We start from the raw sequence: 12,238 nt of genomic DNA, 5'->3' as shown, positions 1-12,238 counted from the left end.
AATATAGCTTGACTGTCTGCTTCAAACAGGTAATTTGACCTAAAATAAAAGAGAGAGAGAGAGAGAACGTGCTCAGTAGAGAGGTTTTTAATGCATTTCCTTTCTGGAGGTTTCTAGCGGTTAAATTCCACTTGTGCTGCCTGCAACCGCTCCCTATGGTGCTGTCTGGCATTCCAGAATAACCAAAGCACATAGCACTCAGGACACATTTCCTCTCTCACCCCGGCAAACAGGTATGATAGGGGCTACAAGATGTGGTGGCATAGCTCTATTATGTTGGCTCTGCACCAGCAAAGGGAGTATTCCATGCTGGAGGAAGTTCTGGCATTGGAGGGGAAAGGAAGTCCATTTAAGACCACATCCCAGACTCAGCACCTGCTTTACGAGTCGCTTTTACCTTCTACTATTACAAGACACACCTAAGAAAACTGAATGGAATTAGAGAATACATTTTTATTCCCCCATCCCCATGTTTCCTTTGTGCATCTGACACAACTGTGTACAGCCAATATTGCTGTTCCCCTACTCACAAGAGTCTTTCGTACAACATCAGGGAATATGTAAGTGTGGTAATAAAACCACAAAACCTGACAGGAAAGTAAGGGTAGAGGTTTGTACCCTATTTTTCTTTTAATTGATGGATGGGATTTCTAACTTTTTAAATACAGATTATTCCAAAATAAACAGCTTTCTCCCTCAAAAACTGAATTGCTTTTGTAGGCCTACACTTACAGGGGAAGTTGTTTGCAAAAAAGACAAGATAAGATTATAGCTAATGATAGAATCATATGAATGTAGGAAACAGGGCTGTCAATTAATCGCTGTTAACTCAAGCTATTAACTCAAAACAAATTAACTCAATTAAAAACATTGTGATTAATCAGTTTTATTCACACTGTTAAACAGAATATCAACTGAAATTTATTAGAAATGTTTTTGGACATTTTTCTACATTTTCAAATATATTGATTTCAATTATAACACAGAATACAAAGTACATAACTAAACTCAAAAATAAAACAATGTAAAACTTTAGAGCCTACAAGTCCATGCAGTCCTACTTCTTGTTCAGCCAATCGCTAAGACAAACATGTTTGTTTACATTTACAGGATATAATGCTGCCCACTTCTTATTTACACTATCACCTGAAAGTGAGAACAGGTGGCGTTCTCATCGCACTTTTGTACCAGCATTACAAGATATTTACATGCCAGATATACTAAACATTCATATGCCTCTTCATGCTTCGATCATCATTCCAGAGGACATGCTTTCGCGCTGATGAAGGGTCAAGATGCCACCAATAGAAAATATTTTTCTTTTTTAGTGGTTCGGGTTCTATAGTTTCCGCATCAGAGTGTTGCTTTTTTAAGACATCTGAAAGCATGTTCCACACCACACCTGAGTGGACTTGTAAGACTGAATTAACTTGTAATCTCTAAAGTTTTGCATTGTTTTATTTTTGAGTTTAGTTATGTAATTATACACACACACATATATATATATATATATAACACACACACACACACACACACACACTACATTTGTAAGTTGCACTTTCACGACAAAGCGATTCCAGTACAGTACTTGGATAGGTGAATTGCAAAATACTCTCTTTTGGTTTTATTACAGTGCACATATTTGTAATAAAAATATAAAGTGAGCACTGCACACTTTGTATTCTGTGTTGTAACTGAAATCAATAAATATTTGAAAATGCAGAAAACATCCCAAAATACTTAAATAAATGGTATTCTATTAACAGTGCAATTAAAACTGATTAAAAAAAAATCATGATTAATCACTTGACAGCCCTAGCTGGAAGAGTCCTCAAGAGATCATCTAGTCCAGCACCCTGCACTAAGGCAGGCTCAAGTATACCTAGACCATCCCCAACAGGTTAGACAAAGCCTCCACTGATGGGGATTTTACAACCTCCCTTGGAAGCCTCCAGTATTTAACAACCCTTCCAGTTAGAATGTTTTTCTTGATACCTAACCTAAATCTCTCTTGCTGCAGATTAGGCAGTCCTACCTTCAGTAGGCACAAGGGAGCAACTGATCATCATCCTCTTCATAACAGTCTTTAACATATCTGAAGACTTATGAGGTCCCCCAACAGCCTTCTTTACTCACCACTAAACATGCCCAGTTTTTTGTTGTTGTTGTTGTTTTAAACTTTTCCTCATAAGTCTTTTTGTTTTGTTTTGTTTTTGTTTTTTAAGAAAAACTAAGTGCTGCTCTCTTCTGGTCTCCCTCTAGTCTGACCACATCATTCTGAAGTGTGGCACACAGAACTGGCCACAGTACTCCAACTAAGTCTCACCAGTGCTGAATAGAGCAGGACTACTACTTCCCATGTCTTCCAGACAACACTCTTGTTAATATACCACAGAATACCACCAGCCTTTTTAGCTAATGCTTTACATTGTTGGCTCATATTCAATTTGTGATCCACTATAACCACCATATTCTTTTCTACAGTACTACTGCCTGGTCAGTTATTCCCCATTTTGTAGTTGTGCATTTTTCCTTCCTAAGCACAGTATCTTCAACCCATCTACTGAATGTCATCTGGCTTGAATTCAGACCAAAATTTTCCAAGGTTGCTTTGAATTCTAATCCTGCCCCCCAAAGTGCTTTCAACCCCAGCCAGCTTAGTGGTATCCAAAAATTTATGAACATACTCTCCACTCCATTATCCAAGTTATTAATGAAAACATTGAACAGTATCAGACCCACGACTGACTCCTGCAGGAACACATTAGGATATGCTCTCTCAGTTTGATGTTGAGCCATTGCTAATTACCGTTTCAGCATGGTCTTTCAACCAGTTGAGCACCCACATTATAAGTAATTTAATCTAGATCACATTTTCCTAGTTTGCTTATTTGAGAACCAGTTACAATGCTGATGTCCTCCAACATAAGTGAAGTACGGTTCTGTTAGAGTTAAAACAAAGTTTGGTTCCATTTAGACCTCTCTCAATTGTACAAAGCCTTGGATATATCCTATATGTGCAAAATGCAAACAAACACCAACTCAGTGCTGAAATATCATTCCTCTGCACTACCTCCAGGAAAAAATAAAACCATACAAGAAATTAAATGAAGAGCAACAGTGCTAAAACCAGCTATATTAAAAGCTCAAGGATCGCAAAACAAACATTTTACATTGTTGAATAGTAGGTAACTGCTAAGCAAAAACACTGCACAAAAATAGAGATAAAGGATATCCCAAAAAATACTACAAAATAACAAGAATCATTTAGAATACATTTTATAAATAAAACAATGAACACTGCTTGTGTTTGAATATTTACATTCTATTGTGACAAGTATCATCACCACTTGTTCAGCAATTCAACTGTTTTAACTATGCAAAAACATCAACATTACTCCATCTGAACCTCTGTGTTTATAGCAATTTCCACACAGAGAATATTTTAATCAAACACGTCACCTGTAAGCACCTGTATTAGCTGCCCATACCAACAGTAGTATGCTCTCATGGGTATGAGCTATTTTCAGGTCAATAAGAAAAGCTTTCCCTCCCAAAACTGTCAAACCTTCCTTCAAAAGTATTAGTTTATTCCAGAAGGGAAGAGCCTACACTTGATATTCTCATAAATGTTCATATTCTCAAAAAAGCAACAAGAGATTGATAAGAAACCCTAAAATAATAGAAGCATGTCCATCACACTGAATAGAGGGAACTTTTCTCTTCTGAAGTATTTCACTTTCAGAAGGAAGAAGGTAAATGAATAATGGTATAAAGTTGTAAAGGTGAGGAAAAATTCATTTACATTAAACTGAGTGGAAGTAATCATATCAAACTTCCCCTAACATGCTAAAAAATTAACTATATTCTAACCCCATGGGAAAAAGTTCAATATTGCCATTTACCTTAAAGCCATACACTATGCATGAATGCCATTAAAGGGAAAAAAAAAAAAACATACATTTACTTTCGCACACCACCACATTTTATGAATGCTTGGATAAAAATTGCTAATCGCTCTTCATCCCTAAAAGTCCCTAAATCAACTCTATTTGAACTTGATATGCTATTAGACAGTGTTTGTACATATCTACTTAAATAACTAAAGTGTCTACACATATGAATAGTGACGTTCTTGTGGCTATTCTGCTACCCACAACTGGATTTTGTACACCACTATAATTGTTTTTTTGATATTTTCATTTTAAGTAGCTATGTTATAAGACAATATTTGTATATATTTAACTCAACTGGGGTGGGGGGAAAGTGTTATGTTAAGTCTTATGTCCAAAGTGGCAGTAGCACACCAACTTAAAAGATTTCAATAAGATACCAAACACATTTTTTAAGACACTGATTGAAACAGCACCAGTTAGCACAGGGGTCGGCAACCTTTCAGAAGTGGTGTGCCAAGTCTTCATTTATTCATTCTAATTTAAGGTTTTGCGTGCCAGTAATACATTTTAACATTTTTAGAAGGTCTCTTTCTAGAATTCTATAATATATAACTAAACTATTGTTGTATGTAAAGAAAATAAGGTTTTTTTAAATGTTTAAGAAGATTAATTTAAAATTCAAATGCAGAGCCCCCCAGCGTGGTGGCCGGAACCCTGGCAGCATGAGTGCCACCGAAAATCAGCTTGTGTGCCGCCTTCGGCACGCGTGCCATAGGTTGCCTACCTCTGAGTTAGCATATATACACAGTCACACGACCCACTTATCAGCAGGTTTAACATTTTATAAAATGAATTGATCAAAAATGACAATTTAAAGATTTGACTAACATGTAATTTTTTTAGTCTCAAACACTGTTGGCTGCAAAAAAAGAATAAATTCTCTAATTAATACTAAACTATGTTAATGAAATTAATGCCATTCTGTGTCAACCACTAGCTGTAAGTTGCAGCGAACTGCACTTTCATTGTTTAAGAAGGGCCTTGTAGCTGCCATAATGACAAAACTGTAGTTTAAAAAGTTGCAGCCCCAAATACAAGGATCTTTTCTTCTACATGACTGAAAAATACCTAGTGCATCATCAGAAAAACAAAAGGTCTGAAAAGAAACAAAACTGCATCCATTAGAAATGCAGTGGTTTACAACTAAATTTGTCATGCATTACTACATTTTTCCCCCTGTAGAACCTAGTCATTATTGGGAATGAAGCACTGCTTTGGAAAGTGATCGTTCTTTGTAAAAGGATTACTCTGTTTAGACTTCATTGCTTTACTGCCAAGCATAAACCATATAAGGAAGATGAAGTTCAATGTCATCTATTTTGTTTAGTTCTTTCAGATGCCCAAGAATAACCTTTTCTGTTGCCTGTGAAGTCTATAAATTGTAAACCCAATCACTTGTACTTTATCACTTGAAAAATCCATTTTGTATCAACACAAATTTGTCATTTTTCCACTAAAGACTACCATTACTAAACCAATTTGTGCTAGATAAATAATTGTTTCATATATACACAAAACTGCCTACTGTTATTTATCTGATCTGAGTCATTAGATATTTTACTTTCTTGAAAAATAGACAGATACATATACAGCAAGTATAAAAGGTTCACACAAAGGTGAACTTATTTGACTGTCAGGTGCACATGCTTCTCAGACATGACAGTTCCATATTTCTATATCAGACTGATCAGACACCATATCCAATCAGCATAACTGAAAACACAACACCATCCAATTTGTTATACAAGAACAAGAATTTAGACTGTCTTTTACCAAGGGGAACACAAACCAGTCCCAAGCTATGGCCTTTAATGCATTATTTGGAAAGATAATACTTGAATGATTTTCTACATAAATGCAGGAGGGGGGTCTCTCTCAGCACAGGTAGTTTTGGAACCCCAATGTAATCAACCTCTGGTAATTGCCTCTTTGAAGCATCTTAAACCAAGTTGTGATACAGCACGTAGAAACTTTGTTTTTTGTTCAGTGCAGTTAGTCAAGACGCAAAGTAACTTGTAGTCACAATTATGCAATACTGCAAACATCTTGTTAAGGATACCACATTTAATTGAGCTTGTGCATTTTCTTACCCCTGCAACATATTTTGATGAGACATCTTATCTAAAGCAATGAAAGCTAAATTTTAGTCACCAATTTTTTAACCAAAATTATACCATATGATTTTTTAGAATCAGTCCTTACAGTAACTTATATTAAACTATGCTATTTTCCATCCTTCTACATAGATGTTATCAGGATAAACTTTTACAGCTTCCAAATTTAGGGCACATTTCTTGCATATAAAAAAAATCAATTTCTATTGTAAGGAAAGGTATTATACCAAGTGTTAGTTATCCTGCCCCAGATATTAAGATAAAATTAAACAAACTAACTCCTCTCCAATTAAATAGGTAGCCAAACTCTTCATCTTGAAGAGCAGAAGTAATGCAACCTTATTTACAAAGGATTAAGTACACAATTTTTTTTACAAATAAAGACCAATAGTTCTTTTTAAAGGGTTCACATATCAGATGCCAGAGGAAAGGAACCAACATCCCTTAAAGAGTAAGGCAAAATAATAAAGAGTAAGGGATCTCCAAAACCTCTGGACTTCTTTCAAGTAAGAAAAGAAAGAGTAGCCCCCTTTGGAAGTGCTTATTTGCAGAGAAGGGAACTAAGCTGCCAGACTTAGTAACTATTTCTGAAGAGAATGATTTAAAAAAAAAAAGCACAAACGCATAACCGGGCAGTTTCACTTCAATACCTCATCCTGCTGAACAAAGAAACTTCTGTGTTTGAGGAGCTTAAAAACTTTCGATCTCATCAGATTCTTGTCGCAACCTCCATGGAAATAACGACCCCACTCACAGAAAGAGCATTGGAAGAGACAAAAGGAGACTCGGGCTTATTTCAGGCAGACAACACACCCCACCGAGAAAAATAAAGGCCAAAAACAGGATATCAGAATGAAACGCCAGCTCCTTCCTTTCCCCTCCCTTCGGCGCAAGGCTTCTTCACCAAACCTCCTCCGCACCGCTTACCTTTGATCGCGGCTGTCTCAAGAAGCTTCACCCCACGCCAGCGGGGCTCCTTTCTACCCCAAGGAGAATTTTAAATCCAAACAAGTTTTCTTCCGGTGGGCCGAGCGGATACAGCCGCTTTCGGCCGGGAGGCAGGGCTGGGGCGGGGGGGGAAGTAGCGCCGGCTTCTCGGCACCCCCGATCCCGCTTTCAGTGGCTGGCCGATCCCAAGCGAGTCACATTCCCCCAGCCGCGGCGCTGAAGAGTCACTTCCTGCCCCGGGCACAGCCACAGACGGCGAGTCCGCAACGCCCACCCAGCAGCCCCCCGCCCCCGGCTCGCTCCGCCACCGCCCCCTGTCGCCCGGCCCAGGCTGCCTCCTCCCCGCTCTAGGCCAGCTCCGCGCGCCGAACCCAACCCGCCCCGCCCGCTTTATTGTCCTATAGCGACTGCCGCATGCAGCCCAGCCCCGCCCGCCTCGCGCCGCCAACCGCCGCCAGGGGCGCGAGGCGAAGAACGAAAAGCTCCTTCCTCACCTGCCCCTTCCTCTGCCCGCTCCCCACGCCCGGGCGGCCGCAGGGGGAGCCGCGAGTAGCCGAGCCACCTCCCGCCCACGCCGCAGCCAGGGGCGCCCGCGATACACGAGGCGGCAGCACCGCCGCCCAGCCCGGGGGGAACTCCGCAGCGCCGCCGGGAGGGAGGGAAGGGCGGACGCGCCTCTCTCACGCTCCCTCCCCCTGGCCGCTAGGGGAGAACCCTCTTGCCTCACCCCAGAGCCAGACAACAAGTCTGAGGCTGGGGGCGAGCGGCGGAGGGTCACAGCCAATCCGGAGCCAGAGCCTCGAGAGGGGCGGCCATCCCCAGCCAATCACTGCGCACCGCGAGCGAGGCCTCAGCAAGTTGCGTTGCGTGAAACAGGGAAGTGGGAGAGCGAAAAGGGGGAGCGAGGAACATGCGAGGGGGAGGGGAAGGGCAGGGCGTGGGGAAGAGGCAGCCGCGGAGCGAAAAGGCAGGAGAGGGACGAGGCGGAGGTGGAGGGAAAGGGAAATAAAGTAGCCGAGAAAAGGCTTGACCTAGGTCAGTGTAACGTTCGCGTTTGTCTCGTTACACCCAAAATGCTGCAGCCTTTAGCACGCTACAGTTCTCTGTGTATAAAAAGCAACAACTCTTAGTTGTTGGTGCCCTTTTTCTTCCTCGTTAAGCAATCGCCACGTGGTTTCACTGTTTTTTCTAGGGTAAAGGTGTAACTATTTTATTCTGCTTCTTTTTGGCAGAGTTAATGCAAGGTGGCTCATTTTTTTTAAGGCAAGGTGTGGTGTCAGTTGTTTAGACAAACTCAATCTGTATTCTGCAATGACAGTTGTTTCTTTAGGTGTAAGTAGCTCAGCATAATAATTTATTCATTGCACATATTACAGTCAGTCTTGTGCTAGGCTTTTGTTCTCTTGCATTCATAACAACCTTGTTAGTTATGTACCAATGTACCATTTACCTGCAGTATTTCTATGGGGGAATAAGGCGAAAAGGGCACAGTGCCACCTGGGGAGTTTCCAAAAGATGAAAAAAAAATGTTCGTGTGTTCTATGAAACGACTTAAATGCTAATAATAGTACCATGTTATAGTTGGGATGTTGCACACAAAACTAGGAAATTCAGAGTAGTATTTCCCACTGAAACATTTGATCCCTTTCTACATAAGTAGCATTTTACTGAATGTGCTATTAACTTTGTTTCATAACATGTAACTGTATGTGAAATGTGGTTAGCAGATTTGTTGTCACATGATTTATTCATCTGTGCATGTTAAATCTCAACAATATGTGGTAGTAACTGTTTTTGCATTTTGTATCCTTAGTTGTTTTCAAATGTTTCAGTGAATCTGTTGCTTATGTAAAATGCCAGATTGACAATTCTGGAGTCTGATGTTCTGCTAAGCCACAGAACAGACAGCACTAGTACCAGCAGGGCAGAGTTTCACATGCTGGTCACCTTATGTTCCTTAATCATGTTCTGAAGGGACCACTTCTCAGGATGACATTTTCATGCCCATTTAATCCTTGGCCACTCCAGTGGGACTGCAAGCAAATGTGCCAGTAGGAATGGTGATTCTGTATATTAATATGTGCCCATTAAGAACTGGACTAAACCCAAACTCTTTATGTAGGGTACTGAACAGCCATCCGCTAATAATGATTTCTGGTCGCTAACAGCCTACACCTGATTTCAGCACACATCTACACGACTAAAGACATATGCTGGTATAACTAAGTTGCTCAGGTGTGTGGGAAAAATCATGTGGATCAGGGTGTGGATATGGACATAACTACCCCTCTCACAGAGATGGTTTAACTACACCAATGGGAGAAGCTACTCCATCAGCATAGTAGCATCTTCACTAAAGCGCTACAGCTGCACTCCTGTAGCACTAGACATGAAGACAAGCCCCTAGAAGTGAAAAGTTCTATATACTATTGCCATTTCCCTGAGATTGATCATTAGATCAATTACCACTTCAGTTCAAGAGCATTACTGTTCCCATTCAGTTCACTGACAGGTTTTGGGTGAGAGTAGTTTAGTTGAGAATTAAGTGCCGATGATCACATTTAAATAAATGCACATAAGTTTGAAGATGCCTTCAACTGTTTATTTGAATATTTTCATATATGGGAATTAAATATGTTTCTATCATGTTCAATTATCCAAATATAAAAACTCGTACACTTTTATTAGAACAATAATGCATTAGGCTACTTTCACTCACTTATTGCTCCTATTTTTTTTTCAGATAATCCCCCCCTTCTCAGTTTAATAAAGCACACATACCTAACTGAGAACAACTGTGCCAAATTTTAAACTTTTAAATAAAAGCATTGGAACTATCAGAGTCGGAAGAGGTCTTACATATTTTTCCAAACCATGAAACCACTATCATTTTCTCATGCTCATATAAGTCATTTTCTTCAAAACAACTCACCTTTGGGCTAGAATCAAGTATGACAAACTTCAGCCCCCAAAGTTAAAAATAGAGACTGAGTCAAAGTACCTCTTGACTCATCAGCAAAGTGTCACTTCAGTAGTACACCTCTACCTCGATACAATGCGACCCGATATAACACAAATTCAGATATAATGTGGTAAAGCAGTGCTCGGGGGGGGGGGGAGGGCTGCATACTCCAGTGGATTAAAGCAAGTTCAATATAACGCGGTTTCACCTATAATGCGGTAAGATTTTTTGGCTCTTGAGGACAGCGTTATATCGAGGTAGAGGTGTATGTGTAGACAAGTTTCTCATCCCATGTGAACTGTTAAGAGTTCCTACCCAGTATCCAGCAATGTATCTTTATCTTAAATAATGTTATCACAAGATGGTAATTTCCCAGTGATGTCCTCCTCTTTCAGGCACTTGCCTTATGCATGAGATTACCATACCCTTTGTTTAGTGCAGATTACACTTTAGCAATGTTTGTTGTGAATTGCCTAATGAATCTACTAATGCAGCTGGAATAATAGATGGGTGTGGGAAATTCCCTGTGGCTGTTGTTCCCATGCAACATCTAATATAGTCAGTTTTAGTTTCAGTGTAAAATTTTGTTTTACTTATGGTATTAGCCATCCCAAACCAAACAAACAATGTAGCCCCAGATTAAAAGAAAATAGCCTAAAGCTCCTCAATGTGTTATTAGACAAGATAAAACTATATATACAAATTAAGAAACTATCAAAAGTTAGTCTAGGGATTTAAAAGGGCTATAAATATCAAGACACGGTTTAGAATGATTATAGCTTCTGGAAACTTCAAATGCAGTGGGATTCATTCCTATAGTGTAAATCCTATAACTTCAACATCATTATTTTTGTTAGAAATAAAGAATCATCAATAAAAGTGAGACAATGCTAAAGTTATGTGAACCATAAGTACCTCAGACAAGCTGAGTGATGTCTCTCAAAATGAATTATGTACATTTAATAGATGCTCTTGCCATCTATCTAGACTTGCAATCTAAGGCCCTGCTCCTCCAAGCACTTATGTGCAATGTCTCAGACCATCCATGAACTTTTTTTTATGAGAATATCCCATACTCTGACCCATAAAATATTATCATAGGGTTCATTTCTCTTCCAAAATTCCAGCTGAGCATAACTTGATGCTATCAGTTGCTGAAACAATTTCGTATTATAAAGAGAATATTATCGCTATTTTAATCCAGGAGACACAGACACACTATACATAGATCAATGGGTAATTTTGCTTTTATATGATATTACGTTTAAAGAGTTACTTAAGGTTTCTAAATCTTCAAGATAGAAGATCTAGCATAATCAGACTAAAGCTCATTTAACCATTGTTCCTTGTGTTCTGGGCAGTACTTGTCAATGTTAGGAATTCCCTACTTATTTAGTTTTCAGATGCAATTCAGAACCTAATAAGTACCTAACAATACTAGTCAGCAGCTGTTTTTAGTTGGAGAACATTGAAAATTTCGACCTCTTATGACAGCAAGTGCATAGACTCTAAAGAGAGATTTTGTAATTTGGTGAATGCAACTTGTCAGTGATGAAAAATCTCAAAGTTAGTATGATACTAGTTTAGAAACATCAGTTTTAAGTATAATTAAAATTTGGTTAGAATACTTCTATGTGGTATATACTGGTTGTAAATTATAATGCAATCACTTACAGTTTAGGGGTAATAAACATTATGGTTAAAAGGAAATACCAACACAGCATTACTTATACAATACTCTTACTTCCCTATACTTAAAACAGCTCTGAAAACAAAATTCAATTTTTAAACCATTTCTAGCTTTAAAATTGGGGGGGGGGGAAGGTTCCTCCCAACAGTTATATTTAATTTTCCAAACGGAGACAAATTTAACAAAAAATGCAGCTGCCAGGGATTACCTATTAGAACATGTTTAGACCGAAGTAGATTACAGGAACCTCAGACAAATATGTAGAGTAATTTAACACCATACAGAGCAATAGCTTGAAAGAGGAGAAAGGAAATTTCATGCCAACAATTTATCCAGTCATGCAGAATCATCTATGCATGCAAGTAGCTCAGTAATGAGGATAATGAGGCAACCTTATATACAGAGAATTTGGTGAACAGTGTTTGACTAGCATGGTAGATCATATACCTGTTCCTCTCTAGTCTCATAAATATTTTCTATCATGACAATGTCCTGCACTTTACTATCCACTAACATGGGCAACCTTTAGGCAAATAGAGGATAGCAGCATTAGGAAGGAGCCTTCCCA

The 12,238-nt window shown here is 39.1% G+C and overlaps 1 protein-coding gene and 1 long non-coding RNA gene across 12 annotated transcripts in view; one reads left to right on the top strand and one right to left on the bottom strand.

Moving 5' to 3' along the window:
• Positions 1-12,238, bottom strand: part of ERBIN (erbb2 interacting protein) — a 249,589-nt gene that overhangs the window by 222,234 nt on the left and 15,117 nt on the right. For 2 of the 9 annotated variants that reach the window (XM_039544895.1, XM_039544900.1), the window contains exon 1: positions 7,513-7,764. The exons of 3 other annotated variants lie outside the window; for them this stretch is intronic. The gene's annotated coding sequence lies outside the window, so the exon portion shown is untranslated. Of the gene's footprint in view, positions 1-6,720; positions 6,743-6,997; positions 7,453-7,512; positions 7,765-12,238 lie in introns of those variants that run through there. 4 more of the 9 variants (XM_039544891.1, XM_039544899.1, XM_039544901.1 and 1 more) reach the window with 3 other exon arrangements.
• Positions 7,970-12,238, top strand: part of LOC120408227 — a 67,918-nt gene continuing 63,649 nt past the window's right edge. For all 3 annotated transcript variants that reach the window (XR_005600550.1, XR_005600551.1, XR_005600549.1), the window contains exon 1: positions 7,970-8,053. This is a non-coding gene — a long non-coding RNA (uncharacterized LOC120408227). The remainder of the gene's footprint in view (positions 8,054-12,238) is intronic.

Source organism: Mauremys reevesii, linkage group 6 (assembly GCF_016161935.1).
Source record: "Mauremys reevesii isolate NIE-2019 linkage group 6, ASM1616193v1, whole genome shotgun sequence".
Taxonomy (NCBI): Eukaryota; Metazoa; Chordata; order Testudines; family Geoemydidae; genus Mauremys; species Mauremys reevesii.
The sequence above is the reverse complement of the archived record's forward strand: the minus strand, read 5'-3'. Positions and strand labels throughout refer to the sequence as shown.